The sequence below is a fragment of the Canis lupus genome, chromosome 8 (assembly GCF_011100685.1).
Source record: "Canis lupus familiaris isolate Mischka breed German Shepherd chromosome 8, alternate assembly UU_Cfam_GSD_1.0, whole genome shotgun sequence".
Classification (NCBI taxonomy): domain Eukaryota; kingdom Metazoa; phylum Chordata; class Mammalia; order Carnivora; family Canidae; genus Canis; species Canis lupus.
In genome coordinates, this window is record NC_049229.1 from 19,008,793 (window position 1) to 19,021,178 (window position 12,386).

Sequence of the window (12,386 nt, forward strand, 5' to 3'; positions counted from 1 at the left end):
CAGTAGGGGAAGGACCAGAGGGAGAGGAAGAGATTCTTCAAGCAGAGTCCCCACTGAGCACAGAGTCTGATGTGGGGCTTGATTCTAGGACCCCAGGATAATGACCTGAGACAAAATCAAGAGTCTAACACCCAAATGACTGAGCCACCCAAGTGCCCCAATAAAAATAAAAATTCATATTAAAATATTTCATTTTAAATAGCTGAGCTCTATTTATCAATGTTCTCATATTTTTCATAAGGACAGCAAAGTAGTTAAAGATATAGACACACATGAATGTATATAATTATATGCTAAACATACATATATAATCATGAAATCTCATGTATGTGTATATGAAGTAATTAAAACATACTCTCTGTGTGTGAATGAGAGGAATATGGAGACTTCTGGGGAATCTTTCACAGGATTATTATGAATTATATCTTATGTAGCCTGTTTGTTGGAATTGTTCCAATTTCCTGTTTACTCAACTGATGAGAGAGCTAAGAAAAAAGGACATGTATCTACAGGTATTTCACAAGAGTTTGTGGAGATTCTGACTATTTCTTTTCTCAAAATGAATTAAGTAAATATTACAAATATATTTTATTTTTAAACAATGAGATCACACAATCTCTGTAACTGTATACTCCTTTCCCCTTAATAAGACCACTTCCTTAGTGTCTACAAATTTCCCTCATAAATAATGAATTTTTCTACATATGTGAAATTATTAATATAACCAATTAAGAATATTTAAAATTGTGTATTAATTACTTTGTTAATGTTTTTTTCCCTCTTATGGGTGCTGGATATCTCCACTTGGATGTACTTATGGCATCTCACCATCATCAAGTAAAAAAATGACTTCAGTTTCTTTTCTATCCTGGTCTCCACTGATGTTCCATATTTCGGATAATAAGTTTATCATTAACATAATCATTCAAGCCAGATGCCTGGAAATTATCTACTATTTCTTCCTTTTCCTCATATTTCATATTATCTTGTGAAGATTTGATCAGATTGTATTCAAGCGTGCTTATGAAGATTCCATCTAATTTGTTTTGATAGATTCTGAGCACTGAGGTCAGTGAATCTGAATCATTCCTTCTTATACTCACCAATGGGATCTATAAAACTAAACAATAAATGGTAGTGTTAAACTTTAATTTTTTTTTTCAGGAAAAACTAAATTTGCTTCTCTCTATGTATAGTGCACACAAAACATTTACTGGTATAGATTTGTTACTTTGTTCATTGGCATATATGCTTTTCATTTAGAGGTCCTAATCCAACTTCTATACTTTTTAAAGATAAATAAATATAAGCATCATATGCTCTTTTTATTAATTGAATCAATAAGTTTGAACTCCTTCAACTCAGCTTAAAATATTGCTATGATGTCATGAGTCAGGTCCTAAAGTACTAGAGTTTTCCAAAGCGATGCTGGAGGAAAATTGAATAACACTTGATTATTTATGACTCCATTATTGAAAAAATTGTACATGTTCACAATCTATCAGAACTATGGCCCAATAATATTTGATCCTTTAGCTAGTTTCTATTTTTATATGTTTTGAGTTCAACCAGTACAATTCATTAAATTGTTTTTTGCCTACATCTGAAAATTGTTGTAGAACACAGGTAAGCTTCAACTTTAAGTCATTTTAAGTTGAAATAGACAATGTTAAACAAGATTGTACTTACCTAAAGCATATGGCAGCTTTTAAAACCATTCTACCTTTTAGGGGAAAAATTAAATTTCTTATAAATATTAAATGGCTTTTGAAAAATGTTCACTAGTAGAAGGAACAAATTACCAAAAAGGAAACTGTAACATTAAAATAGCATTCTATTTATCATCTTTTCGTTTGTTGTAGAGCGAAAAGAAGGGAAAAAACAACTTAAGCAACACCTTGTGCTAATTAAAAAACATGCATATTTATCATCTGTATAAAATAACTTCTAAGATGTTTGAAATGTTTACAAAGCTATTATTTTCAGAAAAATTTCACCTTTGCCTGTGTTTCCAGATTTTGGAACATTCAGAACACAATTTGTCTTTCCTTGATGCAGGCTTACTTTCTACCAGTGAAAAATCATATTTAGGATATTTGATTTTCATTCACATAGGAAATATCTATTCAGACACTCCCCCTCAAAGAATCACTATTGCCAGGGAATTGAATGGGATTTGAATTGATCAACTAATTTAAAATACAGTCATAAAAAAGGGGGGAATATTAATAATAGCTTAGCAGATAGTTCTCTTCTCTATTATCCTCAAGAATATAAAAAGCTGCACTGATCCTTGGATTGCTTGCCTTTCAATACATTATGTATTCTGAAATCCAGCACAATGTTAAATTTAATCATAATGTTAAATCAGTATACTTTGTTAAGGATTTTTGTGGGTTTTTGATACTATTATCTATAATTTGGTTACTTTACCCAGAGATGTCAAATTCCACTTTGCTAATAATCATGTCTCCACCATCAAGATTCTCAGTGAAGGACACTGTGGGATGGGGAAGCTAAGATGACAGCACCCAAGCCTTGCCTCCTCCCTTGAGCACAGCTGGATAACTATGGAATCATTCTGAATACTCACGAAATTGCCTTGAGAATGAATAAAACAAACTGCACAAAGAGGTAGAAAAAAAGGCTACTTCAAGAGGGTAAGAAGTGTGGAGATGTAGTCTGGGGGGAAACAGATCATGCATGCTGTGGAGGAGAAGTGAGCTCTGGTTGCAGAGAAAGGCAAGAGAGAATGAAGTGAATGGGCATAAGCACACACTTCCCCAAAGCCATTGGCTGGGAAAATGAGAGAGGCTAATTTTCATGACTTTTGCAACCAGCAGGGCTCAAAGACTAGAGTTTCAGAGGTCCACAGGCTTGGCTATAATAGAGACCTGGAGTGGAGGCAGGCAAACAACCTGGAAGAAGACTGTGTGATCTGAGGATCACCTAAGTGACACAGGACAAGACTGTTTTTTGGAGCACATCTGTGAGAGGTGGCATTGCCCATCTGGGGACAAAACAACCAGCAGGTGTCATTTCCCTCCTCCACCCTTCAGCATAGGCACAGAGACACCTGCCGAGGGCAGCTAATTGGGACATTGGTTGTTTTGCCTTCTGGCTCCAAATCTCATGCCCTGTCTCCAGTGCCACTGCCCTTCTGGTCAAACCCACAACACAGCGAGACACATTTCCAGAGGAACAACACAGATCCCCACCACCCCAGGTCCCTGAAGTTTGGGATTTTAAAAGTCAACAGCCTGGTTAGAGTAGAGCCCAGGGTGCTCTGCACTGTTCCAGGCAGGCAAGCAGTCCAGAGCCAGACAGTGTGAAATCAGTGATCTGAAAAATGCCTGTGATGCATGAAGGGGAAATTGTTCACTCTGCTGAGAGTGCTTCCTTGAGAGCAGCAGGCACAGACTTTCTTCCCCAGGGAAAAGTTGCTGGCTGTTGCTGTTTCCCTCACCTGCCCCTCAGCATATCCAACTTCAGGAAACAGGACAGTGCCAGGGCTGACTGACTAAATGGCTTACACCAAGGCCTGTCAAACTGTGCTCCTCTGGTATTGCTTTTCTAGGGCAAGTATGCCTACCAACCAGCAAGGAGGCCCCACACCCGGATCAGGATAAACCCTACACACATGACGTCTACTGATCACAGAGCTCTGCAAAGACTCAATTCCAGTGGAAATAGCATCAGGTCTTTTTTTAGTAAGCAGACCAGAGAACGCCTAGTTAAAACTTGCTACACTATGGCCAAGGTCCAAACAGTCCCCACTGCAAACAAGGAGAAATTCTGCAGAGGACTGACCTGAGGGATAGAGCAGCCATACAGCAGCAGAGTGCACATAGCATACACCAGAAACACTTCCTGAAGCACCAGGCCATGAACAGTATATGACTTCTTCATAAAGCCATTACTCTTAGGAGCAGGCAATCCTAACACATAGAAGAGGACTAGACAAAAATGCCAGGACAGGAATTCACCCAAGAAGAAAAAACAAGAAAAGATCACAGTCAAGGATCTAATCAAAATAGATATAAGTAATAAGCCTGATTCAATATTTATAGCAACAATCATAAAGATATTAATTGGGCTTGAGAATAGCACAGAAAACTGCCCTTACCATAGACATAAAACGGCTTACAACCAATCAGTCCAAAATTTTTAAAAATGTAAAAACAAAGGTTCAAAACTGAGTGGATATAATGGCTACAAGGACAGAAGAAGCAGAGGAATGAATAGGTGATATAGAAGATAGAATTATGCAAAATAATGAAGCTGATCAAAAGAGGGAGAGAAAATCCTGAAGCATGAAAATATGTAGGGAACTCAGTGACTACATCAAGCATAATAACATTTGTATCATAAAACTCCCAAAAGAAGAGAGAAAAAAGGGAATAGGTTTATCTGAGCAAATTACAGTTGAAAATTTATCTGAGAAAAGAAACAAAATGTGCAAATCCAGGAGGAACAGAGAATTCCCATGTAAATCAACAAAAGCAGGCCAACACCAAGACATATTGTAGTTAACTTAAAAAATATAGAGATGAAGAAAAAATTCTAAAAGTAGCAAGAAAAAGAAGTCCCTACCATGTGAGGGAAGACCAAAAGCCTACCAACACACCTCTCCAGAGAAACCTGGCAAGCCAGAAGAGAATGGCATGATATATTTAACATGCTGAATGGAAAAAATTTGCAGCCATGAATTTGGATAAACCCAGCAAGGCTATCATTCAGAATAGAAGAAAAGATAAAGTTTCCCAGACAAACAAGAACTAAAGGAGTTTGTGTCACTAAACCAGCCCAGCCAGAAATATTTAAAGGGGACTCTTAGAGGGGGAAAGAAAGACCAAAAGTGAAAAAGACTAAACATAAACAGAGAACATTTCCAGAAACAAAGACAAAACAAGTAATAAAATGGCACTGAATTCATATTTATCAATAATCACTCTGGATATATATGGACTAAATGCTCCAATCAAAAGATATAAGGTGTCATAGATTTAAAAAACAAGAGCCATGCATATGCTGCCTACAAGAGACTCATTTTAGACCTAAAGACACCTGCAGATTGAAAGTGAAGGGATGGAGAAATGTTTATTAAGCAAATGGACATCAAAAGAAATCCAAAGCAGTGATACTTATATTAGACAGACTAGATTTTTTTTAAAGATTTTATTTATTTGTTCATGAAAGAGAGACACAGAGACATAGAGGGAGAAGCAGCCTCTTCATAGGAAGCCTGGTGTGGAACTCTATCACCGGATTGGGATCAAGCCTTGAGCCAAAGGGCAGATGCTCAACTGCTGAGCCACTCAGGGGTTCCAAGACAGATTAGATTTTCAACCAAAGAGGTAAAAGATCTTTACTCAGAAAACTATAGATTAAAAAAACTGAAGATGACACAAAGAAATGGAAAAACATTCCATATTCATGGATTGGAAGAACAAATATTGTTAAAATTTCTATACTACTAAAGCAAAGCAATCTAATAATCCCCATGAACATACCACCAGAAATTTTCACAGAGCTAGAGCAAACAATCCTAAAATTTGTATAGAACCCCAAAACCCTGAATAGCCAAAACAATCTTAAAAAAGAAAGGCAGAGCTGGAGGCATCACAATTCTGGACTTCAAGTTCTATTACAAAGTTGTAGTGATTAAGACAGTATAGTACTGGCACAAAGATGGCACATAGATCACAGGAACAGTGTAGAAAACCCAAAAATGGTCCCACAACTATATGGTTAACTAATCTTCAACAAAGCAGGAAAGAATATTCAATGGATAAAAGATAGTCTATTCAACAAATGGCGTTGGGAAAACTGGACAGCAACATGCAAAAAAACAAAAACAAAAACAAAAACAAAAACAAAGAAACTTGGACCAGTTTCTTATACCATACACAAAAAATAAATTCAAAATAGATGAAAGACTTAATGTGAGACCTCAAACCATCAAAATCCTAGTGGAGAACATAGGCAGCAACCTCTTTGGCATCAGCCTTAGCAACTTCTTACTACATATGTCTCCTGAAGGAATAAAAGCGAAAATAAACTATTGGGGCTTCATCAAAATAAAAACCTTCTGCACAGCAAAGGAAACAATCAACAAAACTAAAAGGCAACCTATGGAATGGGAGAAGATATTCACAAATGACATATCAGATAAAGGGTTAGTACCCAAAATCTATAAAGAACTTATCAAATTTATCAACCAAAATCCAAATAATCCAGTTATAAAATGGGCAGAAGACATGAATAGACATTTTTCCAAAGAAGACATCCAGATGACTGACGGATGTGAAAAGATGCTCACCATCATTCATCATCAGGGAAATACAAATCAAAACTACAATGAAATATCACCTCAAACCTATCAGAATGGCTAAAATTAACAACACAGGAAACAACAGATGTTGGAAAGGATGTGAAGAAAGGGGAACTCTCTTACACTGTTGGTGATGCAAACTGGTACAGCCACTCTGGAAAACCATATGGAGGGTCCTCAAAAAGTTAAAAATTAGAGCTACCCTATGACCCAGCAATTGAATTACTAGGTATTTACTTAAAGGCTACAAAAATACTTATGTGAAGGGATACATGCACCCTGATGTTTATAACAGCATTACCAACAATAGCTAACTTATGGAAAGAACCCAAATGTCCATCAACTGCTGAATGAAGAAGAGGTGGTGTATGTATATATATACACACACACACACACACACACACACACACATATATATATATGTATATATACATACACAGACACACACACACTGGAATATTACTCAGCCATAAAAACAATGAAATCTTGCCATTTGAAACAATGTGGATGGAACTAGAGTGCATAATGCTAAGTGAAATAAGTCAGAAAAATACCATATGATTTCACTCCTATGTGGAATTTAAGAAACAAAACATATAAATATAGGAGAAATTAAAAAAAATAGGCAAACTAGACTCAACTACAAAGAATAAACTGAAGGTTGCTAGAGGGGGATGGGCTAAATGGGTGACGGGTATTAAGGAGGGCACTTGAGCACAGGGTGTTGTATGTAAGTGATGAATCAATAAATTCTACCCCTGAAACTAATATTATAGTGTATGTTTACTAACTGGAATTTAAATAAAAACTTGAAAAAAAGAAAAAAAAAGATTCTCAAGGTATATAGAAATCCTGACACATATGCATATAGAAATTTATAGCTAGTATAACAATATCATATTGATTATTAGCTGTTTGAATACTTGATACAAAAACATGAGATTCTTGTATAACTTTGTTAAACCCATTCAGTTCCATGTTTAACAACAAAAACAAAAAAATCTAGAAACTACATCACAGAGTCTGACTTACATATTTTATTTTGATTTTGCACTCTTGATTATTTATTTATTTTTTATTAATTAATTTATTTATTCAAGAGAGATGCGGGGCTCAATCCCAGAACTCAGGTATCATGACCTGAGCCAAAGGCAGATGCTTAATAGATTGAATCACCCAGATGCCCCTGTGTACTTGATTATTTAAAATATTCATTCAATTCACTTGAATCATTCTAAATAGCCAGGATAAAAGAAGGGTGGAAAATCTAGTCCTTGTTTATTTATTATTTTTTTTTAATTTTTATTTATTTATGATAGTCACATACAGAGAGAGAGAGAGAGAAGCAGAGACACAGGCAGAGGGAGAAGCAGGCTCCATGCACCAGGAGCCTGACGTGGGATTCGATCCCGGGTCTCCAGGATCGCGCCCTGGGCCAAAGGCAGGCGCCAAACCGCTGCGCCACCCAGGGATCCCTAGTCCTTGTTTATTTTTATCAGATGTTTATACCACTGACATGGATCCAGAAGTTGCAAATAAATTTTCCCAACTATTCAGTAATTTTACATATAATTTAAAATTTTATATCCTAACTCTTAAACATTCATTTTTCCCTTTCATAGTTTCTATTTTCTATACTGGTGTATAAATGAGAAGTTTATAGGCTCCAGTGTAAAAATTATTCTTGCCAAAATATACTGAAAATTATTGGATATACTGGAAAAAAAGCCAGGTTTTGAGTTCCTGAGAAGAAACTTGTGAGAGTTGAATTGGTTTCCAGAAATAATTTTTAAGAATAATTTCTTATTTTCTTGTTTTGTTTTTATTGTACTTAGTGTTTGTTTACCCAAATGATTAGAGAGAAGGAAGAGGAAGCCAGAGAACATGGCTGAGTGGCTCACCATATTTTAGTAACAGAGTATATTATATATAATATTATGTAATTTATCTGTGCAGTGAAATAACTGCTTTCTCCTCCTCAAGATTTAGTAAAGTCAGCCATATACAAAGACAATTTAAAAAGAATTGAAACACATATTATATTATTATTATGTGTGTTTTTACCTGATGCCCTTACTTGATTATAAGAATTTACAGACCATTCTATTTTAAATTGTCCTTTATTTCCTGAAGTACCAAGTAATAATTCAACAATTATTTGTCCAGTGGAATTATATATTGGATTTTATATCTTTTCAAGATATATTTGGCTTTTAAACATGGTGGCTTATGAGATTTAAGTCATTTTTCTTAGCAGTCAATACAAAACATGGAAATAAGTCAGGTGTTACAAAATTTACTGTCAAATGGGTGTAAGATTTAAGTTTTCATAGTTCTATATTTCTTTTTTTTATTCATTAAAAGGGTATATCAACAAATATTTTTGTGGAGGGCATATGTGTGAAGTAGATGTATACATACATATGCAGTAAGCATATGCATGTTTGCAATGAGAAGCTGTTTTTAATCTCTGTATAACTATTCTTCACTTTGGCCTATGCCCTGATTGATTCCTGTAGCTCTGGTAGGACAATCATATGACCCTGATATCCTGGCCTCAAGGATGATACCATGGCCTAAGTTATGCTTACTAGATTCTATTACCAATGATATATGTTTTGAATAAACATATCTAAGGGCAGAAGTCATCTGAAAGGCATACCCAAGAGAAAAGTCTAATGGATTTTCCAAATTCCTCCACTACTAGAGATATATTATCAGATTGATTAATTTAGTTACCTGACATTCTTCATATATACAATATATATTTTGAAAAGAACTACTATAATGTTAACAACAGCAAACTCTGGAGAACTCTGGAGAATGGAATAATGAGTTTAAATTCATTTTTTTCAGTGTGGCTATAGTTTTTGCAATAGAATCCATTACATTTTTAAAAAAGATTTATTTATTTTAGAGAGAGAGTGTGTGCTTGTGCACAAGTGGGGGAGTGGGTAAACAAACACTAAGTACAACAAAGACACAAGAAGAAAATAAGAAATCATTCTTACCAACTATTTATGGAAACCAATTCAGCACTCACAAGTTGAGTGGGAAGCTCCATGCAGGGCTCTATCCCAGGACCCTGACATCTATCACAACCTAAGCTAAAATCAATTGGGATGCTTAACCCACTGAGCCACCCAGGCATTCTGTATCCATTACATTTCTATCTTGTTTAAAAAAGTAGCATGATAGGGTTTTCTATATACAGTATGTAGGAAGAATAAATCTATTTCTCTTTTCATATATCCTATGCTTTTGTAGAGTTAAAAATACAAACAAAATAGAAAGTTAAGAAAACCTGAGTATATAAAATTCTTTGAATAGTCTGGAAAGATTATTATATAATTAAAATGCAAAAACAAGTAGTAAAGTTAAACATGTGATAATTTTTTTTAGTAAAGGAAGGAAATCCAGAGCGGTACTACCACAAAAATACAAACAGTCTTTCTTGGTAACAGACTATTTATTCAAATGAAAAGATTTTGGTAAAAGTGGACAGTGTAGTTAAGGCCATTCTCTCTGTACTGAAGTGGAATTTAACTGAATTAATTACAAATATGAATTGAGTCGGAAATTATGAATTCCTATACCAGTTCTAGCACTCACTGGCCATTTGATTCAAGAAAACTCTCTCAACTCATCTTTCTATTTTGTTTGTACTTTTAGAAGGTGCACACTTAAATAGTAACCAGTAATTTGGCATCATACTTGCATCGTAATTGATTTATAAGATTCTTTCTTCCCTAAGAGTAAACTCTGCCTTCAGCTTATATCTTTGCACTGTGAAAAGCACCTAACATATACTGGATTTCTAATTAATATTTTATGAGGAGGAAAGAAAGAAGAGAGAGAAAAATGATTCTTTTATTCATTGGCTTTAAAAAAATTGTCAATTTTATAACTACAGAAACTTAGGAAATAACTGGTTTTCCCCCATCTTTTTCTCTCTCTCTGGTAGACATTTCAGATTAAAAATTGGCAGGCTCTTTCCTATTTACATCTCTAAATTTAGCGGCTTTCTTGGTCTCCAATATAATTCTTTCCTTTTAATCTTTCAATTTGAAAATATTTTCAAGCTTGGAAAAGTTTTAAGTATAAAAAAGCATATAAATATATCACATACGCTCTCTCAGATTTCCTAATTTTTAACATTCACCATATTCATCTTATTTTCTGTCAATGTATTGGTATATAAATATCTACCTACTTACCTATCTCTCTATATACAAAATATTTGTCTGAAAGACTTACGATGCAGGTATGATGCCAAATTACTGGTTACTCTTTAGGTGTGCACCTTCTAAAAGTACCAGTGTTTCCATTTATCACAATAGTACAACCAGGGACGCCTGGGTGGCTCAGTAGGTGAGCATCTGCTGTCAGCTCAGGGAGTAATCCCCCGTTTGGGCTCCCTGTGGGGAGCCTGCTTCTCCCTCTGCCTATGTCTCCACCTCTCTCTGTGTGTCTCTCATGGATGAATAGATAAAATCTTTAAAAGAAAATAGTACAACCATCAAAATCAGGATATTTTCACTGGCAAAATTCTATTATCTATTCCAAGGATGTTAAAATGATTCTGAGAATTCTAATATTTGATTTTATAGGTTCAAAATCATGCATTGCATTTAGTTGACATGTCTTTTTAGTGTTCTTCAGTTTGGAGCACTTCCTAAATTGCCCTTTATCTTTTAGTACTTTGTCATTTTTTACTCAAACAGGCACTTAATTTGTAGAATGCCCCTCAACTCAAGAGATTTGTCTGATCATTATTTGATTCAGTATATGCTCCATATTTATTTAAAAGCCATGCCATATGTAATTATATTATCTACAAAATCATCATATTGCTTTAAAGGTATACCAAATTAAGAAAATAGATAAAAGATATATAGAGGAGAGTGACATCAGTTTCATATGATAATTACAAACTATTTGTTATTTGTGGAATGCTTATAAGTCTGTTTGGGTCAAACAACTGATCCTAATGGTAATGACCTGACTTACTCAGTCTATCTTATTTAGGGATAATTTTCATATACATCAGAAGAACAGAACCAGTTTATTCCCTAAAATGGTGAGAATAAAGTACCAATTCCCAGCATATAATTTTGTATAGAAGGTTTCATTCCTGACTGGATGATGCCTTTCTCCTGACATACAGTTTTCTTAATTACCCTGAATGTAAGATGGCTGTTTATATTTGGTAATCATTCAAAAGAAGTTCCTTAATCAAACTGCTCTTCATTTATGCAAAGATTGTAACAGTTTGTTATTTGCTTTATTGAGAACTTTGAGATCTTTAGGTTCCTTATGATCACTATGCCAATTACTTCTCTGTAATTAAAGATAATGAAACTTTGATAATGACTTTGCCACCTATGATACTCAAGATAATAGGCTGGTAGAAAAATATCAATAGTTACATGACATTGTTGTGAATGGTAATTGATATAACTGTGGCATGCTAATAAGAGCATAGCAGCTGTCTACTTCTTCAAGTGTGTGTGAACCCTAACCCATGACAGCTGTGCTGGGTAAAGATATTGAACATTAGTCTGACTCAAATATAAAATTACTTCAAAATCAGCTTGAGTCATATATGAGTTAGGAGTTCAGGCTGAAAAAGTGCTCAATAAAGACATTATAAATCAATAAGTTTTTTTTTTTTCTGTTGTCTACAAGTACTCTCTAATTAGGTGCATCAAAAAAAGAGGATAAAATATTCTGATAATAGGAATCACTTTTACGTTGTATTTTGGTTTTGCTTTTCATCTTCATGGATAAATGGAATTTCCAAAAACTGTTGTACATATTCCAAAGCATTGATTATTTCTCAGATGCTTTTTATTTTTTAATTGAAAAAAAAAAAAAAGCTGTAATCCCAACAGTGTCTCTGCATGAAACCTGGAAAATCTACAAGATGTGGTTAAGAATAAATGTCAGAAGCTAGGTAAATTTTAGGAAAGTTGTCAGTGAGGTACAATTTAGAACCAGGAATCAGTGATTTTGGAGACCATTTCTTCCCTTTTATATTTCAACTTGCATA

The 12,386-nt window shown here is 34.6% G+C and overlaps 1 long non-coding RNA gene across 2 annotated transcripts in view; it reads right to left on the reverse strand.

The window, feature by feature from the left end:
- Positions 1-12,386, reverse strand: part of LOC111097208 — a 76,970-nt gene that overhangs the window by 30,629 nt on the left and 33,955 nt on the right. The window contains exon 4 of one of the 2 annotated variants that reach the window (XR_005362843.1): positions 1,690-1,723. The exons of the other annotated variant lie outside the window; for it this stretch is intronic. This is a non-coding gene — a long non-coding RNA (uncharacterized LOC111097208). Of the gene's footprint in view, positions 1-1,689; positions 1,724-12,386 lie in introns of those variants that run through there. 2 annotated transcript variants of the gene reach the window in all.